At 38.6% G+C, this 12,138-nt stretch overlaps 1 pseudogene; it reads left to right on the top strand.

The window, feature by feature from the left end:
• Window positions 1-2,910: 2,910 nt before the first annotated feature.
• LOC121924969 overlaps window positions 2,911-12,138 on the top strand; it is a 17,840-nt pseudogene continuing 8,612 nt past the window's right edge.

Genomic DNA, 12,138 nt, shown 5'->3' with positions numbered 1-12,138 from the left:
TGCACCTGCCCCATTCCCAATGAAAGCAAGACTTCTTACTGTTGAGGAGGCTATCATCTGTCTTGGGCAGGAGAAAGGAGATTTAAAGGGGGTTCACTGCACCACCACCCACTCCCAATAAAGGCAAGACTACACTTTCTTAATCTCAGATAGCTGACAAGCACAGGGAGTGGCAGTGCAATAAGATGCATTGCCAACCTGTTATCAATTTACAATTGCATGGTAATGTGAAAAGAATTGTTGCTGTTTCAGGTGTTTTAAAAAAAAACCACAGCAGAATCGGGAAGGAAGCTCCATGCAATAATCTCCTGTGAAGCAGCCTTGTGTGAAAAAAATGTTGCATCCCATTTCCCCAAAGAAAACACTTATGGGACTTCTCATACAAACCCACCATGTGTTTCTTGTTCCAGGACAGACAGGACCCAGCAGCGAAGCCCACAGCTTAAGGCCAAGGTAAGGCTTCAGTCAGACTCAGAAAAGAAAGACAGAGAATCCAGAAGGGAAATCAGAAAACAAACAATGCCAGCATCAGAACAAATTGCCCAACCAGCAAGTAGCACAAGCCAGGTGAAAAGGAGCCAAATCCATGCAACCATCCAGAGTCTGATCCATCAATCCATCCAAGCAACCAGGGAAATCCCAGGAGGCATATGCAGCCCAAGCTCATATACCACCAGATCAGTCACCATGAAGCTTCTGCACAGACGTGTCAACAGGTGCACACTCAGGAAATTTCATGTTCTACAGTTTTACTGCACCAAGAGAAAAGCTAACATTTGCTGAGCTAATGCGGCCCCCCATTAGAGCTCAACTGCTGACATTCTGGCCTTTTCTACCCCCAAGGAAAGCCTTACTCTCAAAGTACTTCACTTGAACACTTCTAACCAAGCTTGCGCTTTCAGTGAGTATCATTCTCATGGACAGGATCCAGCCTCTGGAGCTTTTTTTTAATAAAAGTTCCTGAAGTCTAAAAGGTCATTTAGCTCCTCATCAGTGTTTACCTTTGGAAATTGAATCCTGAAAAGAGAGGACTGGTGTTTTTAGGTTCAGAAAATAGGTAAGCAACCTGTCCTGGATGGAGTTGCATCCACTCCCCCTGAAGGAGTAGGTTCATAGCCTGGACTTATTCTAAAATCCATTGCTATCGCTGGAAGCCCAATCGGACTTGAGCTTGGAATGCACAGCATCAGATCTCTCGTTGGGCCAGCTATATTTTTCCTAGTGAGAAATAACCTGGTAACATTCCGATTAGATTACTACAATGCAGTTTATGTGAGGCACCCCCAAAAAGACTCAGGAACTGGAGCTAGTGCAAAATGCATCAGCTCAACTGCTGACTGGAATACTATACAGATAGCATATTATTCTGGTTTTAAAAGAATTGAACTGCCTGACAATATACTTTAGGTATGAAAGTTAAGGTGCTTTTGATCACATTTAAAATCCTAAATGTCGATAGACCTCAATACTTGAGAAAGCTGCTCTCCCTAAATATGCCTAGCAAAGGACTGAGGTCTTCTGGGCGGTGAGGTCTCCTCTGTGTCCCATCGCTGAGGTCAATACACTGTGTTGGGACAGGGAAGAGGGCTATCCCAGCTGTGGCAAAGCAATTTTAGAATGCAATTGTTCATTCTGTTTAGTATTTTTAAGTTTATTTAAATTATTTCAATTGTTTTAAACTGTTTTAACTTGTTTATAATAAGCTTGCTTGAAAGCTGCCATGAATTCTTTTGATATATGGTGGGGTGGAAATATTTTCACAACAACAACTTATACCTTGCTGTGATGCCCGAAGGATCTTAAGAGGTGGGGAGTTCTTGGAGTGAACTGACTTAGGTTTTACACCAGGAGAAAAGTGGTATATAACTAATTAAATAAATAAACCTACTGAAGATTTTAGACCATGCTGTACCACCTACACAATCAGTTCAGCACTTTGGATAGGGTCAAACCTAGAATGAATTCATTAACCACCACTGCTCCAATGGTCTATAAGTGAAACATCATCTTAAACCAGAGACACTGGTCCTGTTCATGCATTCAATGGTATTAAAACAATAAGGAAGGAAGTACCCTAGCCCCTCCTTTCCTGCTGTTCTTTTAAGCATGTCAAAAGTGAGACCTCTGAAAAATAGAACCTCTTCCATGTGTGGGGGCTGTCCATGTGAGCCAGAACCCTTGAAATGCCAAAACATTCAGTTCTTTTCAGAATTAGCACTTTTTATTCAACCAAAGCAACAGGAACAACAAGGTTCAGTGAGGTATGGAAATACTCATATCAAAACTATTCCAAAAGTGATTGAAAATATGTTTCTTGAGTGTTAGAAAATGGTGACCAAAAGAATCGTGAATTGATGACAGTCTTCTCAGTTTGGGGCTTTTTCCATGCAAAATTCGCATCAATGGTTCAATGCTACCATGTTGATCTCCTTGGGAAATCTTTTTCATATTTTCTTTTCTTTTGGTAACAGCATAAACTGTACTGAAAATAATATTTTTTGTTCAGATATATTATTTTCTATGCAGAAAATGCTGCTTTCGTTTGGAAAAAAAAAAGACAATATGAGAATTTTGGACAGAATAAGTCCTCAGGAAAGACACCACTGGAAGAAAATTGGTAAAATTGTTACTTCCCCCAAGAACTAACCTAATAAAAAGTTACACCCATTCAGCAAATACCCTTTGTTACATGCCAAGATTCAGCACCTACTCTTTGTTTTAACTTTTCATTGAACATCTGCATAGGGCTGTCCTCTTTCATAAAATCCTCTAATCATAGTCACCCTTAAAACAATTCATCGTTTCAAGAACAAACACATTTCTTCCCTGCCATTTCCTGCAAAGGAATCTAGTCTGTCCTGTAACAATAGGTGCTGTTTTCTGTTGCATTTTAAATTCTTTTCTTTCAATATGGACAGTCAGACTTTACGGACAGGTAACAAATCTACAAAATAGGTTTGAAGAAAAGCACTTTATTTCACACCCACTGTAGCCAAAAGAAAATCAAACCTGAAAATGACTCTTTGGGGAGATCAAAACAGTAGAAATGCAGTGCTGATGCAGCAGCCTTCTGGCCAGAAACCATCCATGTTTTCCATTAAGTCTCTGTCAGGTTAATAATGATATATCTAAATTTATTTTGGATTAACATTCTCTAGAGCAGCCACACACATGGATATGACATGAATATGGAAAGTTTAAGAACAGTTTAGAGTTAGCAAATTTCATTTTGAGTCTTTGGTCTTTTAATCAGATGAGTAAGGGAGTTATTTAATTTTACAGTTTATTGACTTTGTGGGATGAACATTTTCATGCATATAATATTATTCAGCTGCTTATGGGTTTTGATCTGTTTGTATTGATTTGCTGTGTATTTGATTAACATCTTTTTAATCCAAATGTTTTAAATAGGATTTGGCCATGGGTTAGTTTTGGTGCAAGTCACTGCAAATCTATGCTTCTTTGGAACACAACTCTTTGTGCCTTGCCAGCAGTAAATACCAGTGATTGTAACGGTGATTAATCTTTGCCATTGTAAAGTACTTACCCCATTTTTGTGAATCTAACATCTGTTGCCATGGAAACAGCAGCTGGTGAGAAAATGTTCTTTTTAAAAAAACTTTTTGGGTAGAGTTTATAATTTCCTTCTTTGTTTCTTTCATGGTCACTCTTTCAGGAGTCACTGTTTCAGGAAAGAGTTTCATCATGCACTAAATATAATGTTTTTCATGCTTCTTAAATAGGAGAATATGAAATCAGATATCCTGTACCATTGGCCTTCCAACCAAGGGAGGCTAATGGATCTAATATGAACTTCAGCTATTCCACACCCAGTTTTAGACTAAACTTCAAAGAAGCTAATCAAAGTGATGAGTCTTTTTTTAAGGACAGCACCTTAGATAGCCCCTTCAAAGATTAGACTGATACATGGAGTGGGTTTCCTATCCACTGACATCAGAGATACCAGCCTTCACTGGTCTATCAGTTATAAATATCTATATACGGATGTCATTCAATTTAATTTCTACATCATTTCTTTCTAAGTGGGTAGCTTAGTACCACAACTTTACCATCTGGTTTCTTTCATTTCAGTGGGTTAAAGCCATGCTCTAATGCAGGTCTGGAGAGGGGGAAATAATACAGGGGCCAAATTCCAATATGAGAAGTGTTTTCGGAGCTGCATTCTAGCAATGGGTAGTCCTTAAGGTAAACTTAGCAGGGCCACATATAATTCTTACTGGACATTCCCTCCCTCCTCCCCCATGAAACAAACAAAGCACAGTTAAATTATCTTTAGGTGCCCTTAGGAATAAAGCCCAGGACAGCAGGTTGACAGACTGTAAACTAGAGCTCAGCTCATGCAAAAGATTCCTATGCTTGAACCCTCACCCAGTTTTTGTTTAAACTGCAATGGATCAAACTGGAGTATTTTCAGACCCTAATAAAAATTGCAATATCTTAGTTATAAAAACAGTCCATATCCACAGGAGTGTTTGTGGATCAGAATCAAGGGCACTCCACAGTACCTAAACACCTAGCACCAGTAAGCATAGCTCTACATGAGGTAAGACATTTGAGTAGCTCCCATCTTCCAGGAGAGATTCCCCACCCCTTGAAAAAAATAACCAAAACTATTTCTATGTCTTTAATGTATTACTTTTTTTTTTCTAAAACACATATGCACACAGCATGTGGTTCAAACTTGAAAAGTATGGCTAAGATTCTACATCACTTCAGTGTAGTGTAAATATCTACTGGTTGAGTTACATTACACATCCTCTATACTGAATATAAATGTAGGTGATGTGTGTGGTAATAGTAATTGGGTGAGACTGACAACCTATTGTGCAGGGACAATGCATAGAGGTAATGCTTATTGTCACACTACTCTGCCTACTTTCATGAATTACTGCATGTTCAATGGTTCCACATGCACAACTTCACTTACACCATTGTCTGGTGGCTACAACATTGACACATCATTCCAGAAAATTACTCCACATGTGCAACACAATTTATATCTGCTATCACTAATGAGAGATAACAGTAGAATAAATTTGCAGGTCAAATGAAGACCCTGCCACAGGCCACAATTTTCCCAATATGTACCCTAATGATATCACAGAGGGCAATGTAATCTCTTCACATCTAGCTAAGGGGACATAACCAGACATTTCTTCAATTGCCTCCATTTGTCACTAGCCATTGAATGGTTGTGGAGACTGTAGTAGTACAAGGGTAAATCCAAGGATGTTGAATAGCCAACTGTAATATAGGCACAGTACAGACTGCCGAAAACGGTGGCCTGTCAGTGCCTGTTTTTCCTCTGGATTGAAGCTGCAGCGGCCAAACCATGCAGCTTCCCTCTGGTGGAAAAAGAACCTGTGAAAAGTGGATTCTTTTAAAGCTGCAGAGGTGGCGTAACAAGTGTGCCACGGGCACACTCGCTATGTAAGTGCCACGCGGCAACGTGTGCATGCCACGTGGTGCTTACATAACAATGGTGGTGACCATGTATACAGGGTGCCGCCATTGTTACACCGCCATTGTGTTCTAGAGTTAGAGACTGTGGTCCCTAACCCTAGAATCGGCCCTGCTATGACACTTTTTGGCAATATATACCAGGCCATAGTTCCATATATGAATCTGTACGATTTATGCAGCTTTTAGCATATGCTGAAAGCCGCGCAAGGAGAAGGGGTGGCACATCCCATAGGGAACAATGGAGCGTGTGCCCATGGCACGTGTGTGCCACCCTGCCGTCACACCCCTGCATGCACAAATTTGCTTTACATGGGGGAGTCTGGAATGGATCCCCTGCGTAAAGTAAGGGTGTACTGTATGTGATTATGCATTCTTGTCTGATTGAATCATTTGATATTAAAATATGTCTGGGAACTTCCACACTTCCACTCTAAAAGCCTGTTTGTTTTTTTCATATTCTTAGCAAAAGTAGGTTTAGCATTTGTTTGGCTTGCCACACAGAGTGAGACTCTCAATGTTACTTCTGTGTCACTGAAAACACTGAGAGGGCTGTCATGTGACTTCTGAGATAAGATTTGTAAAGCATGAACCTTCTCATTTGTCTAACAGAAATGCATATTTGAAAAATGCCACAAATTGTGTCCTCTTTTCTTAAAGAGAGAGAAAGACAGGCATAAATCACCAGGAGCAGGTGTTAATTGACATGAGAAATGAGTATCATCAGGAGAGCTACGATTCAGCTGCTAAGTGGCATCAGATTAATTCAGTAGGTCCAGAAAGACTTATCAGCAACCTTGTGACTTTTGCCTTTCCTTATCCTTACGTGCAAAATTAAAGGTTAGTAAGCTGTAGTTCAGTTATGGATGAAATTTAGAGAGACTTGTGCAGGTGAATACTCATTTACACTACTGCATACCTGACCATCGTAGAACAGAACTGATTGGAATACTCCCTGATGACATTCGTGACACACCTAGGATTCCAGTTTATCCTCTCCTAGCTCTTTTTGCACATGGATTGAATGTAATTTAATTGTATGTTCTAAACTAATGGAATTGTTTGATATTGAACTTTGGCGGGGTACAGACCGCCCCTTTGGGGTGGCCTGCACCCTCCCCTTTCCCCAACAGATCAGGGCCTCAGCAGCCACAGCAGCAGCCCCAGAGGCCCCAATCCGCCGCTTTTCCAGTCCTCGGGGAAGTGGCAAAACGCTGCTTCCCCACAGCCTGGAAAGGAGTGTCCTTGGGGCTTCATGCCCCAAGGACACTCTGACAGTGGCAGAGAAAGGGAGAAAGGGGCCGCTTGGCCCTTTTCTCTCTATATCTCTGGTGCGGCCATTTAAAGACCACACCAGCCTGTACAAGCAAGACCCAGAAGATCTTAATAATATAAATCAATATGTACAAAATGCAAATCTAACTAAAATATCTCAAGAACAAAAAGATATATTAAATCAGCCAATCTCCATGGCAGAAGTTCTATCTGCTATATAGAAAAGTAAATCGGGTTCCGCTCTGGGTCCAGATGGCTTCACCTCAACATATTATAAGACCTTTCAGATGGAACTGGTAGATCACTTTAAAAACTTGAGGAATGATTTAAATCAAGACATCTTCCCGACTACATGGAAAGAAGCAGTAATCTTGTTAATACCTAAAGAAGATAGAGAACACACTTTGATTCAGAATTATAGACCGATATCTCTCCTAAATAATGATTACAAACTATTCACAAGTATTTTAGCTGAGAGATTAAAGAAAATAATTTCGTTTGTTATACATAAAGATCAAAGAGGCTTCATCCCAAAAAGATATTTGAAGGACAATATCAGACAATTTGTAGATTTAATTGAATATCATCAGTTTTATATTGATAAAAAATTGGCAGCCTTTTTCTTTGATATCGAAAAACATTTGACGATGTTTTGTGGAAACTATTATTGTCAGTTACAAAAAATATTGATTTGGGAGATAAATTTATTCATTGGGTTCAGGCCATCTATTAGAAACAATTTGCTAGACTAAGTATAAATGGTGAGATAACAGAAGCATTCAATGTTTGTAAAGGGATGAGACAGGGGTGTCCATTGTCCCCCCTTCTTTTTGTACTAGTAATGGAAACACTTTTGCAAAACTTGAGAAAATATACAAAAATAAAAGGCATTAAGATTAAAGGGACAGAACACAAAGTGAAGGCTTTTGCCGATGACTTGTTAGTCACTATTAGTGATCCAATAAATGATTCTAAAGAATTATTAAGAGAATTTAAAACCTTTGAATCTATATCAGGCCTGAAAATAAACAGTGAAAAAACAGCAATAATAGTTAAAAATTTAAGTGCAACTCAAGGAAAAGAACTAGAGCTGACTACAGGCTTTAAAATAAATAGTAAAGTTAGATATTTGGGCATTTGTGTTTCCAACAAGAATTCTGAATTATTTCCTAATAATTACGAAAAACTGTGGCAAAAAGTTAAAAAAAGATTTGATATCTTGGAACAACTTGGATCTATCTTTTCTGGGAAGAATAGAAGTATTAAAAATGAACGTTCTTCCAAAATTTTTGTTTCTTTTTCAATCTATTCCGATTATTAAAAATGATAAACCCTTTCTAGAATGGCAAAAGAGCCTTCAAAATTTTGTTTGGAAAGGGGAAAAGGCCAGAGTTAAAATGAAATATTTACAAGATGCCAAAGAAAGAGGTGGTCTTGCACTACCAAATCTTAAGCTTTACTTTGAGGCAACTTGTCTAACATGGATAAAAGACTGGGTAACTTTAAAGGATAAGGATATGTTAAATTTAGAAAGTACGAATCTACGATTTGGCTAGCATGCGTATCTCTTTTATGATAAAGAGAGGGTGAACCTAGACTTTAATAATCATGTTCTGAGATATCCTCTTCTGAAAGCATGGAAAAAAGAAAAGAAAAGAATTAGCACCGAAATTTCCCTTTGGGTTTCCCCACACGAAGCTTTCTTTAAATTCAATATTATGGAAGAGGGAAACTGGTTGCTATATGAGGATTTAGTACAAATGGGCAGTTCTGGATATGAGATATCACCTCAGGAGAAATTGATTGAAAAAAATAGAAATATTACATGGTTTTTCGACAGACAGTTAAGAGAACGCTTGATAATGGACAAGAGACAAATTGGCATTAGTAAGCCAGATTCAGATTTAGAGCGAGAAATCATGTCAAACAAGAAATCTCCTCTGTCTAGATTTTACAAATGTATTTTGAAATATTATATGGAGGAGGAGATTATAAAGGACAATATGATTAAATGGTCTTAAAATTTTGGTTTCCTTATACAATTAGAACAATGGGAATATACATGGAATAGAAGACTAAAATATACATGCAGTCAAAGTGTGAAGGAGAATTATTATAAAATCTTCTTCCACTGGTATTTGACCCCAAAAACGATTAGTAAAATTTATGGGAATTGTAAATTGTAGGACCTATGTTTGAAAATGTGTGAATGTTCCCAAGGACATCTCTCCATCTTTGTGGTGGACGTGTAATGTGTTTTGGACGTGAGTTTATAAATATATGTATAAAAAAGCTCATGCAAAATTTTGGAAGAAAGATTATTGAATTTCCGAAGTCCCACTCTGTTTCGCTTAAGTTTTCCTCCTGAACTTTTGCCTTAATCTAATTTGATTTGTGAAATTGAAAAAAAAAATTGGAATAAACTTTTGTTTTCATGTCTCCGCCGCAAGCGACAAGGAATAGTCTACTCCTAGTAGATGGCAAACTAAAAGAAGTCAAAACGCCTGGAAGGACTGGAGACTTAAAAAACTCATGGACATGATGGGAACTGGATACGCTTTCCAGATGTCTAAGAAATGAAAACCATCAATTCTTTTCGAATGGACTGGGCAGCAAGTGCTTTTCTTAAATACTTTTCAAGCTCTGAGGGGAGAGAAGAAGCAATTTTAATATGAGATTTAATTTTTCTGTGTTTTAGGAAATAGTTAATCGAATATTAGTTACGAATGGCGAAATTTATCCTAAAAAATTGTTGAATCGTCATGACTCCAAGTACGAGCTTCGAAATCGAAATTTAATAGATGATTGAGGATAGGGTGAACGAATTTTTGCTGAAGCGAATTTACAGATGCTATATTAACTTTTGGGATTGATTGACTTGTAAACACAATGTAAAGGGTTGATCACACGATGCTTAGATTTCACTTAGATAATGGCGAACAAGGGCTTTTGAATTATTTAAGGGTCTGATGATAGGGGAGTAGTGAATGAAGTTTGAATGGGACGGGCGGGTGCGGGAGGAGGGAAGGGGAACGGGTATGATGTATGATTTATAAGTTGATTGGAAAGGGTTGACGGAACGGGTTATGATAGGTGGAAGGATGGAGGAACTGATAGTTGGGGGAAGTAAGATACGTTGACTTGATATGAGAGTATTTACCTTTACTGCAGTTATGCTTGTTATGAATTTATTTTATTGTTTGTTTGTTTATCACATTAATAACATATTTTTTTAAAAAAAAAACGACCGCACAGCAATACGTGTTGCGGAAGGGACAGGAAGGATTTTGTGGGCGGATAGGAAAGTAGGAAAACTAAAAATGTGAGTTTTCTTGGCCCGCTGAACAAGGGCACACAAGCGCACACATGCCAGGTGCCATGAACAACATGCCGCCAGCGCCTGCTTTTTGAGTGGCACGTCTCACATTAAATGCAGCACATTTTGGAATACAGAGTTACTTCCTAGGGTTTGTTTCGGGGATGCTTGTTGTGAATGGTGAGTGCTCCCTTAACCTAGAACGCCACCACCATGACCCAATTTTGGCCAGTGTATGGTGTAGGTTGTAGTCCGCCTTTGAGCTCCTAGTTACATCCGGGCCAGTTTTGGCAGGATGTGCACAAAGGGGGCCTTAACAGATTAATTTAGTCGAATTTAGAAAGGATCACCAACTTAAAACCTAAAACATTTAAGGTTGTTCCGCTGTCAAAATACTTATTAAATACGAAATATTCACTGGAGTTGTATAAACGCATTGACTTCTCTTCCTTCTCTTTATCCATTATCCTGCCTTTCTCCTTTCAAAGTGGTTGCGCAGGGGGTGTAAATTGCTTAATTTGTTTGTTTTAACTTTTTCTAAACTTCTTCTTGACAGTTAGAATGCATAGTTTCAGAAATTTCATTATGCTTGCGAGAGGATGGAACGTCTTTTTTTTGCACTAGTTTTTAGGATCTTATTCACATAACCCAAAAATTTGTTTCTTGTGGATGGTGTTTATCTAAAGGAAAAAACAGCATGTATTTTGGCATAAGGAAACACCATTTTTCCTGTGGAAAATAAACTCAATGCAAACAATATGAGGTTCGTGCAGAATAGCGATTTGTAAAAGAATAATAAATCCCCAATTACAGCTTGTTCCTGGATGGAAAAAATGCATTTTTGCCACATAAATTAATTATATCTGAATTTTGAAACTGATTTTCCTATAGAGAAATGCTGCTTTCCTCTTTGTGCTTCCTCAACAGTCATGCTTGTTTTCGGCACAAAAAACCATCAGGTGCAATATGCAGAAGATTGAGCCCAGCATAAGTTCCCAAAACCAAATGGGAAAAGATTCGGGATCCAGTCTGAAGATCGTCTCATAAGGGTGGTTCAACATTCAAAAACATTGTGAAAACTTATAAAATATTTCATTTGAATATTCTCAGCCTAGTTTTGCACTAGCCATGAACTACATTTTGCCTTTGTATAGGTAAGCGACATGAAAAAAAAATTATGCAAGGGCAGGAAGAGCAACCAAACCAAAAAAGCAACAAAACAGGAGATGCTGATACTTTGAGCAGTATGACAGGACCCTTTTTAAAGAAATGGTTATATTGGTTTTCAATCCCTGACAAAAACTGAACTAGCCAAATATTATACCAGGTGTCCAAAAAAAAGAATCTGCCCTAATTTCCTGCCAAAATCATACCTTCAACGGAATCAAATTTGGGACGTTAGTATTTTATACCCAGAGGCTACCAACTGATTTTGTCATTATAAGATATCATTAGCAACCTTTGATGCCTAATCATAAATGCTACTTTTGCATTATGTCTTCCGTGGCAATTTATACATTCACTTGTGGATCATTTTCACACAGATTTTTCCTCCAGACCTATCTTTTCTCCTATGCGTGGGCGAATGGATTACTGTTTAGAAGGCTTGCACAATTTTGCTAGTTCACACAGTGCAGTCTAACCTTTTTTAGGATGTGGTAGGACACCTCTGTGTAAAGCTTAGCGTTCCCGTTTTAGATCCGGCTTTGAAGACTCAGGTGACTCTTTTCTTATCCTTGAGTTCATAGGGGAAGGAAACTTTTCAGGGTTGAATGTGACTTTGACCTTCAAAATAGTGACTGCATTTTTTTCCACACCGGGGAGAATGAGCCCGGGGCTTGCAGGGGAAAGCGGTCTGGATTGTTTTGCGCAGTTCCGGATGCTTCATGTCTGTCGCCCATCTCCTCAAATCTTCCACTCCCATCAACAGATCAAGGTAATCTGCGCAGCAACAGTCCCAATGGGAGGCGCGAAATGGGACTTTTCTGCAACCAATGGTTTCGGAAACTCCTGTTATAATTATCAAACCATTGGTGGGGTGTGGCTTTTAAGGGTCTATTAATAGA

This window comes from Sceloporus undulatus, chromosome 1, assembly GCF_019175285.1.
Source record: "Sceloporus undulatus isolate JIND9_A2432 ecotype Alabama chromosome 1, SceUnd_v1.1, whole genome shotgun sequence".
NCBI classification, from domain to species: domain Eukaryota; kingdom Metazoa; phylum Chordata; class Lepidosauria; order Squamata; family Phrynosomatidae; genus Sceloporus; species Sceloporus undulatus.
Note: the sequence above shows the minus strand (reverse complement) of the source record. Positions and strands in the feature narration are given on the sequence as shown.